The sequence below is a fragment of the Gossypium arboreum genome, chromosome 11 (assembly GCF_025698485.1).
Source record: "Gossypium arboreum isolate Shixiya-1 chromosome 11, ASM2569848v2, whole genome shotgun sequence".
Taxonomy (NCBI): Eukaryota; Viridiplantae; Streptophyta; class Magnoliopsida; order Malvales; family Malvaceae; genus Gossypium; species Gossypium arboreum.
The window spans coordinates 67,496,775-67,512,762 of NC_069080.1; the positions used below are offsets into that span (position 1 = coordinate 67,496,775).

The 15,988-nt window shown below is 32.6% G+C and overlaps 1 long non-coding RNA gene across 1 annotated transcript; it reads right to left on the minus strand.

The window, feature by feature from the left end:
• Positions 1-444: 444 nt before the first annotated feature.
• On the minus strand, positions 445-2,190 carry LOC128284057 (uncharacterized). Its single transcript, XR_008274364.1, has 3 exons — positions 2,058-2,190; positions 1,439-1,528; positions 445-463 (listed from the first exon to the last, which is right to left on the minus strand). It is a non-coding gene; the product is annotated as an uncharacterized LOC128284057 (long non-coding RNA).
• Positions 2,191-15,988: the final 13,798 nt, after the last annotated feature.

The window sequence follows — 15,988 nt, forward strand, 5'->3', positions numbered from 1 at the left end:
ATTAGCTTAAATCATACATACTACTCTAATTAATCTAATTACAAGTAATAAACAACATGTGTATAAATATTCAAAATCACACTTAACAAACAACGATTAAAACACACAATGGACTTACCTTAGTCAGAAAGCTATCCACTATTGGACAAATTATAATTAAAATGTATTAGTGAAAATTTCATGCTTCAATCACCATGTTATCACTTAGCAACACACAATAATACACTCAACATTTAACCATAAAATCAAACATTAAAACAAATATGACATCTCAAAATTAATATCCAAATGTAAGTCTCAAACATCCATTAAGAGTGTATCAAATTATCCTAATTAAGTGCCACACTGCCCTCTAATGCATTTATAGAAAAGTCTTTAATCTATATTACCAAGTAGCCTTAAACTTGGACCAACCTTGCCCTTTCTCCTCGACTCCCTAAAGCTGGAAAAACTCTGCATAAAGCTGCGAGGGTGTGAGCTGAAAAAGCTCAGTGAATGGTCACAAATTCAATAAGTAAATCACACCAAAAACATACTTAAAGGCAAATCATGTATCAAATTTTAAGTATAAGATTCATATTTTCAATTATATTTTCACGCTCAATTATGGTATTCAATTGACTAAAATTTCCAGTAGTAATGCAACATCATAACATCATAATTTCACATGTTATTCTATGAGTAAAAATCCCATTTATTATGGTATATGAAAACATAATATATACACTTATATTGGCAAATGACATCCGTGGAAAAATATAAACATGTGATCATGCATTGGATAAACGAATATCCAATCTCCCAAATATCGAATACAATACTTCAGTTGAGTGGGGCATAGCCACACATTCCCTTATGTCGCCTCAAAATCGCTAATGATTGAGAGAAGAAAAAGGCTCAACACCCTTTTATTCACTCCAGCAAAATCAATACTCCTAGAGCCATAAGCTTACATATAACACATGTACTGGTGAGTACTCACTAATCCTATGTATACCATTTATATGCAATGGATCCACCATGTAATGTTGCCAAAATAACAAAACACACAGGGCATAAAAACTGATATTTAAGCACTTAATTAAGGATATAAAAATTTAATTTAAAGCATGTCACTTAGCAATTTAAACATCCACATAGATAAGGTCAATAAATTTCTTTGTCCATAGATCTAAAACCAACTATAAAATCATTATCAAGTGCTCTAATATACAATAATCCATGCTCCAATTATTAATCAATACAATTCAAATCAACCATATCAAACACTCTATTCACAGTTTTCGTAAATCATTTACAAATATGCTTTCATAAAAATAAAATCAAATTTGAAATCTAAACCATTTGAAATACAATTGAATCTCTAGAAACATAATTCAAAACCTCAATGCAGAACGTAAATAGGCATGTTTACCAATTGCATTTAAAAACCACTCACATTCACATTTTGCTTCTCAAGACAAAGTGTATCAAGTAGCGGTGTTTGGACCTTAATTCTGATTAGCAGTGGCCCCTCCTTGATGTGGATCTTAAACAGAGGTAAAATAAATGTTACAAGCTATCATTAACAACAAGAAAATTGAAAAATCATGAACTACACAGTTCTGAAATGCCTCTCAAATCTACCTTATCGAAAACTCACGATCTAGCCGAAACACAATTTCAACCCTTAAATGACCTTCTCTACACCAAAAATCATTTCTAAACATCATTCCCAATCTATCAACACAAAACCTAAGCATCAATTTCATCAAACAAAACGTTTCATAATTTTCCAGAAAATCAAATCATGTTCTTAGTTAAAAACAAAGTTGTCAAAATTTATCAACCAAACGAGTTTGATCTTTTGTTTTCCAATAAAAAACCTCTTAATAAACTTGATTTGAGCTTAAATATCCATTTAAACTTGTTTTCCAACTCAAAACCATGAATTCACCATTTATGAATCTCATGTTCAAGAGCCATGAGATCAAGAGTTGAAAAACAATTTTATTCAATTTAGATTGAAAATAATGATTAAAAATAACCTTAGAATGAATTTAGAGTTGAGAAAATACCTTTACTTGATCACCAATATAGAAGATTGGATCAAGATATTTGAAAAACTCGAATGAGTTATTTATCAACTTTGGAAATCTTTTCTAGAGAATTTTGAGAGAATAAAAGATGAGATCTAACCTTTGATATGTGGACTTCGAAAATGAAAAAGAAAAACGAGAGAAAATGCTTAAAAATTGGGTAAGAATTGTGTAGTGTCCCAAATGATTTCCAAAAATTAGGGAAATTGCCATCAGGCCACTCCCACAATTCTCTTGTTTTACTAAATAATCCTTTCCCTCAAAAGTTCTTAAAATATGGGTAATTTGCCATAGAACCACTCAAATATTTCCCCTGTTTTGCAAAATGGTCCTCTGTAATTAATATTTTAAATCTTTCAATTAACCACCCATTTTAATTTATTTTTCAATTCTGATTTGACCCAAAACATTTATTTTACCCAAAAATTATTTAAAACTATAAAATTTATTTTTCTAAAAATATTTTTATTTTTTAGTTCCACCACTGGTTTTTCATAATTTACAAATTTGCCACTGGTTTTCTAGATTTTACAATTCTGCCACTATTTTCCAGAATTTTACAGTTTTACCTCAACTTTCAAGATTTTATAGTTTTACCCAAACCTTTCTGTTTTGATTAGGTTAGTCCCTGAATAGATTCCAAATTATTCTTAATAACTTAAAGTATGCAATTAGGTCCCTAATGATAAATGGCATGCTAGAACCCATGAATGACTAAATTAATGTGGTAATTATGAATATTTGCATGAACTAAAAAAAGTTACAATTTCAATTTAACTATTATTATTTTTTGTAATTCAATTCCTAATTAGGTTTTTTATGACATCTAGAAAACTAGATTATGCAATTGGGTCCTTGACTAGAATTAGAATGATTGACTATATGAATACATTAATTTATTATTTAATTACTTCGAATGTTCCACACAGTTTGGGCTATGTCACATGGCTGTGTGACCCCTATTTTTCAAATTTTCAAGGTTTTCCAAAATTTTCTGTTTTGTTTCAAATTGATCCTTGAACGTTCCTAAGCTATTTTCAAGGCCTCGTAGGCTCAGTTGAGGCCTGTAAGATTTTTTTTACCATCATTAAATTAAGGTATTGTAGGTTAAAATTAAATTGCATAACTGTTCCAGTTTTGTAGTTAAATGTTTTGTTTTGTTTGGTAATGTTTCATAACCCTAAATCAACGATGAAGATAGATTAGGAGTGTTACAGGTAGACTCTTAGGATAACTAGAAATCCACCTATGATGCTATTAATTTTTTTTGAAAAATAAAAGTAAAAATAAGTAAAGTATTTGGTAAAAATGCTATTTGATTAAAAAAAAATAAAAACTTCATTATCTTTTACCTCCTGAAATGGTTCTCTTCATATAATAAAAAATAGCCAAATTGCGATGTAAAAATAAGTGAGAGGATAAAATACAGACTAAAATATCGGCCCTCGTGCTCTTGTGCACCATGCCGCCAATAGAGTTGACAATCCCGATACTAGAACAACATGTTTCATTTTTATCAAATAAAAATATAAGTTTAATTATAAAAGTTCAAATTCTAGTAATTGTTTTAATATTTAAGGATATAAAACATGTATTTAAAATGAAACATACTAATTAAATCGCATTATCAAATTAGACATGGTCACAAGACTAATGTCCAAATGCAATAACCAAGTAAATGAAGTCCTCTTTAAGGTGACGACATATATGGCGGAGAGCATAGCTATATATGATTACAGTGAATGTTTCCATCCTAAGGACATTGTAATAAAATAACCAAAACAAACATATCAACAAAAACTCATCACATCTCAAAATAGTTGGCCACAAAAGAAAAGGTCAGTCAAAGGGTTTGTTCAACTTTTGATTTGGGCTCAAGTCTTCTTTTAACAATTTATTTCCTTTTGGTAGGAAATGTTTTCTCTAATATTAGTGGAGTCAGATCATTTAACACATTCTCTCTAAACTATTATTTATTACTTTGTTATTTTTTGGGGTTTGTTGGTTATCCATGCATTTTTTTCAGTTTCTAGACTGGGTTTATTCCAACTTCTAATAGAGCCATGTGGATGGTTGTGTTTTCAACTTTCTGGATTTTTTTTATTTATTAATGCATAAGATATTAGCAATGCACTATTTAGAAATTCGTTTTATGAATGCAATTTAAAACACTTTGGTGAAGAAAAATATCTTGATTTGAGGAGGTGATTAAAAACTAAGAGTTTTAGCTAAGTAAAATAAATAAATAGAAAATAAAAGTTTCAATGCATGATTTCAAAAGATGATTTTAATCAAGATGACATAATTGTGTTAGATTAATTACATTTCTTAACTTAGAATTATTAAACTCATGTTCATGTTGCTACGAACAAATTCACGGCAACTCGGTAATTTGCTAACTTATGAACATGCTTACCTACCAAAATCCATTTATCTCTTGACTATATCTCTACGTCAATTCAACCAATTAAACAAATTTTAGTAAGTAAATGTGTTAATGCACATACATACTTATGAAATTAAAATAATCTCTTGTATATATCTCTATGCCAATTCAAACAATTAATTCAATCTTATAAGCACATAAAAGATAACGTGAGGTAACAATGTATTTCTACCTTGAAACAGTTCAATCACAATAATATTGCAAGTTATGCAAGGCTAATGTATCGTTAGATACCGTTGCTAATTTAACCCTCAGCTACTTTAGATGATTAAACATGCACAGGTTAAGTACCATGTCAATTAATTACAATTTTAATTCGTTTAAATAATTAATTCATTAGTTACCTTACAATTGTATTGCAAGAATAACTTAGTCATGTTTTTACTTAATCAAACGTCTTACCGAGGTCTATAACAACACAAAGACAATTTTAATAAATTAAGTAGATGAAATGCAATCAACCTAACATGAATTAAATTTAAGCCATATTAATTAAATTAAACATATCAACATCACAAATATTCATAGACATGTTCATCATAACAACAACAAAATTAAAAAGATAGGGAACAAGAATCAAATCTGGTGTTTCTCCAAGGCTTGACTAGTTTGCTCCGCTCCTCCTTCTCTGCTTGTTCTTGTTGAAATGAGGCTTCTACAAACACTTGAATGCTGCTCCAAATGGTGGTTTAATAACTCTTTTTCAAGAGGTGAAATCGGGAAGGGAATAGGGGAAGAAAATGAAGAACAATGGAAGGGAATGAAGAGAGAAAAATAAGAGAGAAGTGAAGAGATGAGAAGGGTTGAGATGTGTTTGAAGTGAGCAGCCAAGTGGGGTATTTATAGGTTGAGAATACTGCTAAAAATATCCAAAATCAGCAGCCAAAGACTCCCCCCATGTTCGGCCACACATGTGGCATGTTTGAAGATTTCAAACATGCTATTTTAAGGTAGGGGCAAATCTAGAAGGGGTAAATAGTGGAGGGGTTTGAATGCAATTTGAAGGAGTCTTCAGGGGCCATTTTTCAAGCCAAATAATCAGCCAATTAAGCTGATTGGGTCAGCATGTGGGAAGGTTTTGAGCTGCCCAGTGCTCGGTTGGATCAATTTTCTCAGTTTAGCTCAACTGGGCCCCTTTTCATAATTAATTAACAACAATTTATTTAACCCAAATTAAATTAGATTAAAATTAAAATTAATTGTATTATGAATTAATACACATAATTTGGACTATCTTAGGTTGAAAAAATTTGCCTTGATGCTTCAAAATTGCTTCTCTGTTTTGTGCTTTTAGCAGTGTCTGCCAAGCAATTTTTTGCCCTTTGTGCAAATCTATTGAAAATAATCAAAATTTGACATAAAATTAATTAAAAATCAACATGTTCATAATTTGAGTGCAATTTAATTATTTTATAAATATTATTTATTTTTCGACACGAATTTTACCGAAACTGTATGAATTTAAGTTAAAAAGAGCATGAAAAAGTGTGTGTATTTTCGTGTTTCCAGTAATAAATTATAGTTTAACATTTTACTATTTTGTTTTGGTTTTTTAAAAACTTACTATCTTATTTAGTTTGGAACTTCATTACCAAATTTATAATTTGATACACAGTTATGTACCGTTCTTGGAATTTTGAGAATAAAATTCTAGTTTTGATTGAGCAAATAAGTAAATTATAATTTTTATTTACAAGCAACAAAGCTTGTCAAAGAAAAAACAACATAGCTTGCTGAAGCAAAACCAAAACTAGATGCAAACCAGTTTTGCCTTGGAACTCCCTTAAGCTCCATAAGACAAAATAAATAATTATGAGTAACAGCCCAACTATTCCGAGGCTAGAGAAATTATTTTTAATGATATATTATGTGTTATAGCATGATTATATGAGTGCTTGACAGTTTTGGTGAAATAATTTTAGCAATTTCATGCTTCATTGCGAAAAAGGACTAAATCGCATAAAGGGCAAAAGTTTTGTTTTGCTAGCTAAAGGTGTCAAATAGCTATAGAACATGAAATTAGGGTCTTTATTAAGTAAATATACCATAAATATGTTTGTGGCTGATCAAGGAGACAAAAAAAAGGTTGAAATGTCAAAGTTGGTGTGCATTAGGTGACTTATTTGGTAATAAAATAAAACAAAAAGGAAAAAATTGTTGTCATCTTTTCGTCTTCCTTCTTCCATACCAAAAATACCAGCAAAGAGGAAGTTTTGAAAGCTCAAAAATTTCAGCAACTTATATCCCTTACAAGTAAGTGATTTAGATGCCTATTTTTGATAATTTTTGTACTTTTGGAACCCTTGTAACATGAACTAGCTAATGAGGGGACTATTTTGTGAAATGGTTGATAGTCTAGGGATTTGACATGAAAGGATTTATGTTGTTTGCTGAATTTTTATGGAAGAAAATGAGTCTTGGTTGTGTAATAAACAACTTTTGTGAAAGGATTTTCATGGAAAATACCTAAAAAGACCATTTTGTAAAAGTTATAAAATAGGTTGTAATTGTGTGAAATAGTGAAAATTTGGGGTTATCATAAGAGTAATAATTGGTCGCTTAGGCTTGGATAATAAGGAAATTCGATTAAAATCGATTTCTAGGCCTAAGGTTAAAATGGTCATTTTGTGAAAGTTTAGGGGCAAAATGGTCATTTTTCCAAAAATGTGAATTTTGATTGTCCAAATTTATTTAGTGAGTAAATGAGTGAATTTCATCATGTTAGATCAAGAAAATCAAGATTTGGGCTTAAATCGAGAAAGTGCGTGGTTAAAGACAAAAAGAGAATAATTAGCCGAAATTGCATTTGAGGTAAGTCCGTGTCATTAAATGAGCATGATATTTATGCCATTGTTATTATACTTGAAAATCTATCTTGCCATGATTGTATTAAAGTTTAGGTTGATGATATTGTATATGAGAAAGTGATGTCAAATGTAAATAACATTTATGTGTTGATTGGATGCTTGGAGATTTGATGGAATATGATATTCCATTAAAACGAGTAAGTTGTATGCAAATAATACGACTACATTGTTATTATATGTGTTTAAATTGATATAGCATGAATTGCTTGGTTGTGGAAATGATTATGTTTGATGAATACTGAGATAGTAGAATTCTTGTTTGAACCTTAAGATACAATTTGGATATTCATGCCATGACATTCGGGTTATTTGTGTGCCAGTGTAAGACATGTCTGGGACATGCATCAGCTACATTATGAGAGCCAATGTAAGACCAGTTCTGGGACATGGCATCGACATTGAGATGAGAGCTAGTGTAAGACATGTCTGGGACATGCATCGGCTACAAGATGTGTCAGTGTATGACCATGTTTGGGACATGGCATCGACACAGATATGTGAGAGCTAGTGTAAGACCATGTCTGGGACATGGCGTCGGCCTCGATTTTGATAGTTAGTGTAAGACCATGTTTGGGAAATGGCATCGACTTGATGGATGAGCCAGCGTAAGACCATGTCTGGGACATGGCATTTGCATTATACCCTATGTTTAGGGCTTAGTGAATATCCGATAGCTTTCCGAATGGTTCAACGGTGAGAGTTACAGTTTAAGCTAAATGAGAAAGGTTATGACCATATTGTGAGTGGTACTTACATGAAATTGATGAGATGTGAATTCAATTCATGTTATATGATTAGTAAGGAATGAATATGAGCATGTTGAGTAACACAGGTATGTATGCCAAGCTCATGAGAAATGATTTCAGTTTATGATGCACATTTAGTGAAGATGTAAATAGGTAATTCATGCCTATGAGAATGATTTTGTAATGACCTTGTGATTATAGGTCTATAATTATGATGTATGAATATGTAACCTTACCAATGTGGTGAAAATGAATTAATACAGTATGATAAACTTAGTATCGTTAATTTACACTAAAATAGTTTTGGACAGCAACCATAGTTCGAATTTGAAAATCCACCAAAAATTTTGGAAATTGAGTTAGAGGCTGAATAAAATAATAAATTAAAGCCTAATGAGTCTAGTTTCACATAGAAGAAACGTGTAAGAAAAAGAGTTTCATATTATGAAATATTGAAATTGTTGTGAGACAAAGTCAGAATGACTTCGAAATCCCCTGTTCTGATTTGAGAAAATCATTGAAAATTGTAAAACAAATATTTATGGTTATAATTTATATGCTTAGAATTATTAATGAGTCTATTTTCAGGAGAAATAGACAGGAATATCATCTGAGTCTCGTATTATGAGATAATTAATTTTTTGCGAAGAGGGGTCAGAACTGTTAGACAGCAAAAAAGGGGTAATTTTAAGGAATAAAGTGTACTAATTGGCTACACCAAAAATTCTAAAAATTTTATGGTAAGAAGGTATGTGAGTGTAGTTTTAGGGAACATTAGAGGAACTTAATTTAGAGTTCTATAGCTCCAGATATAAATAATTTAGTGACCGTGACTCGAGAAAATAGCTTGACTGGAACATGAGTAAAAATGCAAATAGGGTTGTATTACCATTAGAAGTAAGTTTATAAATTGCTTATTATTTTCATATGGTCTTACTAAGCTATAAAGCTTACTCCCTTCCTTTCCTTTCCTTTAGTTTTTTCAGGTTAGCTCGGGGTTGGAGATCGTCGGAGACAGCATCACATTATCAAGTCGCTACCTTTGGAATAATGAAGTATATATATTAGAAATTTCAAGTGAGTGGCATGTATAGGGATCTAGTTGATTGACATGTATTATTTTGCTTTGGCCAAATGTGTTGGCTTATATTGAGTTATATGTATATGGCCATGAGATGTGGCTCATATTGGTTATGGCTTGTAAGCCTAGCTATTCATGTCATGTCTAATGTTTATAATGTGATTATGTTTGTTTGCCATGCATGGTTAATAATATGACATGTGTGTTGGATGTATGCTCTATGACCAGTTGAGGTGGTCATAGCCATGTAGTAATTGCATGGTATAAACACAACGTGATAATGATTGAACATGAGTGCTTGATGGATAAGTTGGTAACCATAGTATAATGGTAAAAGTGGTCATCAAAATGACAAGTCTTATGAGTGTCAAATAAGGAATCTAGACTTGGTTTTGCATGAGTAGATGCATTACTTGTAAGAGGACATGTTAATGTTAAGAATATATCTTAATAAAGAGTGTTTAATCACTAAAATGATGCCATGATTTGCAATTTTGATGTGCATAAGGCTGTAAGAGATTATGGGTAACATGAAGGCTTGGAAAATATCCTAAGTGTTGGCCACACAAGCTAAGACACGGCCGTGTGTCTCAACTGTGTGAGGGACACGACCTGGAGACAGGGGCGTGTGGCCCGACCGTGTGGTTTGATGTGCATGCTGACGTCATAAATAGAGAGTTACACGGCCTGAGGACACGGGCATGCCAAAGGCACACGAGCGTCTCCCTATGTCCACAAGAGTGTGTGACCCTGTTTCATGGGAAAATTTTTTAAGTTTTCCTGAAACTTTTCAAAGTTCTCGGTTTAATCCCGAATCAAATCCAATAAATGTTTTGGGCTTCGTAAACCCAAATAAGGGATGACATGCATGTGTTTGAAAGGTTTTGAATTAAAAGAGATTTTATGGCCTGGTTTTTGCATAAATGTGTATGTTTATGTCCGGTAATACCTCGTACCCTGTTCCGGTGTCGAACATGGGTAAAGGGTGTTACATAATGCTTTAAGAAATATAAATTAAAATTAAAATTCAAAATACATACCAGAAAACTCCAAATTAAATACCAAATGCAAAAATCTTTCATGTGAACTGGGGTCTTTGACCCCTGTAAAATTATTTTTTCAAATGTATGAAATCCAATTATATAATTATAACAAATAAAAAATCTAGTATATATTTTTTAAATTTGAAAAGATACCAACCTTTCAAAATAGAGAGCAAAAGGCAGGATGCAATAAATTTGTAGACAATCAATAACTTCAAACTGATTCCAATGGAATAACTCATCTTGTACAATATATTAATCCAAGCACTAACAGCTTCAGCACTAGTCAAGGCAACAATGCACGAAAAGAAAGATTCATAATATAAAAATCAATCTTTAAAACAGAAGTAAAACAAATACGTACAATTTAATTGTGCATATTTTATTTATTATTATTTTTTAAAGATTGACGTTTCATATTATTAATAATGCATTATGGCATTATTTTGATGCATTGTTGTCTTGACTTGTGCTCAGGCAGTTAGTGCTTGGGTTAATATATTGTACAAGATTAGTTATTCTATTTAAGTTTGTTTGAAGATATTGATTGTTTACAGATTTATTGTAGCCAAAATTTTCCCATCGCCTTTTTCTCTCTATTTTGAAAGGTTGGTATATTTTCAAATTTAAAAAATATATACTAGATTTTTTCTTTGTTATAAATATATAACTGGATTTCTTACATTTGAAAATACAATTTTGTAGGGGTCAAAGACCCCTTTTGACTTGGAAGATTATTGCACTTGGTATTTTACACGAAATTTTCGGGTGTGTATTTTGAATTTTAATTGGTCTTAATTATTTATTTGTTTAAAATGTCTTAATTATTTGAAGTTTGTCTTCTTGAACTTAGGGGAACTCTAGGTTAAAACTTGTTTTCATCTAGTTTTAGTTTTACTTCGACAAGCTTTGTTGTTGCCATTTTAAATTTATCTCTGGTCATTAATTATCTTTTGTCATTATTATTTAGGTAAAAATATTATAATTTATCTATTTATTTACTCAATCAAAACTAGAATTTTATTATCAAAATTTCAAGAATAGTAGATATCCCAGTATCAAACTCTAAACATGGTAATGGAGTTTCTCCATAAAATGTAAGGCTAAATAAGATAGTAAAGTGTTAACCCATTTACTGATTAAGAACTTCTAAGTAGTGCACTGATAGTAGCTTGTGCAATAATCAATCAGATATGCCCAAAAAGTTGAAAACACTTTTATATTCACAATATCAAAAGGTACCAAAATAAGGTTTGATAGTGTGGTGACGATCCTCGACAATCCCCGAGCTCTTGGTAGCTTCGATATCTATAAAATAGTTGAAAAACACACAGAGTAGGCTTTCAAAAGCTTAGTAAGCCATATACAAATAAACTTATCATTCAAAACATGAAAACATCATCAAATTACATATACTCCATGGCCAAATACTATCTCAAACCACATCGTTCATATACATTTCACATATTCCCAATTCATTTACACATATAGCAGATTTTCTCATACTTATAACACATATCATCACTTGTACATATACTTACCTTTTATTCTCAAACATAGTATACATTCGAACGTACCTGAATCGGATACACATCTAATATAATCATTCATTTCTCGGAATGCCCGTTGAACCGTTCGGAATCATAAGGATACGTGGATAGCTCAGAAAGCTCCTACAATGCCAACGTCCCAGACGTGGTCTTACATGTAGTCAAATATCAATGCCACTGTCCCAAACAGGATCTTACACGAAATCAAATATGATGCCAACGTCCCAGACATGGTCCTACACGTAAATCATAAGTCGATGCCAACATCCCAGACGTGGTCTTACATGAGAACACATATCGGATCTTATGTCATGACATATGTATCCTAACTATTCCTATGGTTCATACAGGACTTTTCGGACGTTGAAACTTTGTCGATACTGTAACACCCCGTACCCGAGACCGTTGCCGGAGTCGAACACGAGGTATTTACGGACTTATTTCGTTGATTTTCATAGTCCATTTTAAAAATTTCCAGACAAGCTGGCTAACTGCGTCACTGTTACCTTAAAAATCATATCTTGAGTTCCAGAACTCGGAATCCAGTTTCGTAAATTTTACCTGAAACTAGACTTATATATCCATCTACAAATTGTTTTCTAGAATTTTTTGTCAAGCCAATTAGTACAGTTTATTAGTTAAATTATCCCCTGTTTCAGGGTTCGACTGCTCTGACCTTCATGCATTACGACTTATATATCTTCCTGTCCAGGGCTTCATTACTTATGCCGTTTCTTTCTAACGAAACTAGACTCAAAAAGGAAACTATACATATATGGTATGACCTCTAATTATCTCTGGTTAATTTATAGTGAATTTCCAAAGTCAGATCAGGGGATCCAGAAATCGCTCTGGACCTGTTCTATGAAAACATAAATATCTCTTAAAGTACAACTCATATGATCATTTCGTTTCTTCCATATGAAAGTAGATTAATCAAGGTTAAATTACATAATTTATTAACTATTTAATTCCATTCCTACTATTTTTAGTGATTTTTCAAATCCGCACCACTGCTGCTGTCAGCATCTATTTTTAAGGTAAACTTTATCTATTTCATGGTTTTCCATGAATCCACTAGAATTTGTCATACAAAGCACCAAAATGATCATGATTAACCATTCCAATGGCTAATCGTTACCAACATTTCCATACCTCTCAATGAACAACATACAAAACGATTATAATGCTATGCTCAAAGTGTATATAAGCCATTTTCGTATGGCTATCCAAATTTATACAAAACCAAAGGGTACGTGACCAACAACAAAAAGGGGTAGTCCTATACATGCCATTAGCAGAGTTCAACTAAAAGAGTACCAAAGGGGCTTTGATAGTGTGGACGACTTCGACTTCAACAATCCCGAGTCCGATAGCTGACGAACCAAAATCTATAAAACAGAGAATCAAAGAAACGGAGTAAGCATTTAATGCTTAGTAAGTTTTGAGCAATGAAATCATGCACAACTGAAGTATAGCATTCATACGACTAAACGAATAATTTCATATACACATATTCTCACAATCGTACCTACTTCACATTTCCAACCCTTATATTCATACATAAGGAATCAACCTGACTAAAAGCCGGAAGCTTGTTAATCGATTGAGCAAATACTATTTAGAAGGAATCAATTATCTCAATGCACATACGAAACATACCTCATCGTTGGGATTTTACGAGCGTATTAATTGAAATTATTACAGCAAGATCGCTCATTCCCAAACCCAAGTATCTTCGGAATTTAGCCGGATATAACCACTTGCACAAGGCCTTCGGGTCTTAGCCCGGATATGGTCACTAGCATAAATGCCTTCGGGACTTAGCTCGGATATAGTCGCTAGCACAAATGCCTTCGGGTCTTAGCCCAGATATAGCAACTCGCACAAATGCCTTCGGATCTTAGTCCGGATATAGTCACTAGCATAAAAGCCTTCGGGACTTAGCCTGGATATCATTCGAACAAACAATGCACATATATCAATAAATCATGACACAACCATATTTCATTTTCATTACCCAAAGCTCAAACACAAGACACTTATCACACTTACTAATTTCGGCTCAATAGCCACACACAAACAGCATGATTTGGTTTGCTTTATGACATGATCTCTATGCACATACGGCTACCCATCATACGTATAGACTACTTAACTCAACATATAATTCAAGTAGAATCATTATATCACCGTATATTTGTTATGATTATACGTCATGACTTAATCAAATAGTAAACTAAGTTTCATTACTCGAAAACTTACCTCGGATGTTGTCGAACGATTTCGATGGCTATTCGATCACTTTTTCCTTCCCTTTATCGGATTTAGTTCCCCTTTGCTCTTGAGCTTAATATTACAGATAAATTGATTTAATCATTTTGAACATCAAAGAGGAATTTAAGGTACTTAGCCCTTATATATTAGGCATTAGAGTCATATATGTATGAAATCACGAATCAAATTCAACATATTAGCCAATATTCTCCTTAGCGAATTTTCTAAGTCAAGATAAAGCCATCAATATGCTTACCTATGGCGAACATACACATCAACCTATGTACTCATTCATGTGGCGAATATGCATGTCTATGTTGAGGCCGATTGTATACTTAATACATTCTACAAATATGGTCACTTGTATTGACTAAATACCATTTTGTTTCAAGTTCAAAACTCGGCTAATACACATATATACACTAGAAATCAAATACTAACATTTGCACTTCACCTTAATAGCTAGCTTAGCAAACCTTGATTTTACACATAATTGTTCATAACACAATTTAAGCATACTCTCCATTCCATCAATTCCAAAACACATACATCACTCAATAATGTTCAAACTTATATTCGACCTTAGCACACAACTTGCTAGCCGATTCTTCTCCATCTAGCAACTAATGCACATATGTGCTCATTTGTTAGACTCTACTTCATCTAACAACAACCATATTTCTCTTCTACCTCCCACCATGGCCGAATGCTCAAGATACCTCAATACCGAAACTTTTACCTTGGGTTGCTTAAAGGACTTGGTGATGAGTTAAAATTTATCTAACACCTCAAGCATCATAACACATCCATATAGCCAACATGCTAATAGTATCAAGGCTTCAACTAAAACATTTGAAGCCTCTTAGTCGAATACTAACTCTCTAATAACCCCAAATCCCTCCATGAGATAGTTAGAATTTAGACTAATCATCCAAGGGATGTATGAACTTTCAAAGCAACATTAAACATACCTTAATCTATTAAACCACCATAGCCGATTTTCTCCAAGCTCTTTCCCTTCCTTTCTTTCTTCTATTCGGCCAACTTGAACAACATGAGAGCTTTTTCTCTTTTTTTTTTCTTCAAGTCACGGCAATGGGGGGGTAAGGGGGAGACAACTTTGGTTTCATCACCCCTCCCTTTTCATTACTTAATTACTAACCCCTTTATTTTATTCTTTCTAACATAACACACTAACACAACATGTTCACAACATGTTTCACCCCATAGCATGGCCGGCCACTAGCTCAAATTTTGGGTAATTTGACATGCAAACCCATCATTTTCATAACATGCATTAATAGGCCACTTTACATTTGCCTAGCACATTTCTAAATTTTCTCACATAAGTCCTATTTAATAAAATTCACTTACAATTAACAAAATTCAAACATGAAATTTTCACACATGCATATATACATATTTTAGACAATAATTATCATATTCAAATAATTTGGTGACTCGGTTTAGCGGTCCCGAAACCGCTTTCCGACTAGGGTCACTTTAGGGCTGTCACAACTCTCCCCCACTTTAAGAAATTTTCGTCCTCGAAAATCTTACCGGTAAATAGGTTTGGGTATCGTTCTTTCATAGAGTTCTCGGGTTCCCAAGTAGCTTTTTCCATCCCGTGTTTGAGCTATAACACTTTTACTAAAGGAACCTTTTTGTTTCGCAACTCTTTTACTTCACGAGCTAGGATACGAATTGGTTCTTCTTCATAACTCATATCGGCTTGAATTTCAACCTCGGAGGGACTTATTATGTGCGAAGGATTAGATCTGTAACGTCGAAGCATCGAAACATGAAAAACATTGTGGATCCTTTCAAGTTCAGGGGGCAAAATCAATCTATACGCAACTGGACCGACTCGTTCGGATATTTCATATGGCCCGATGAACCT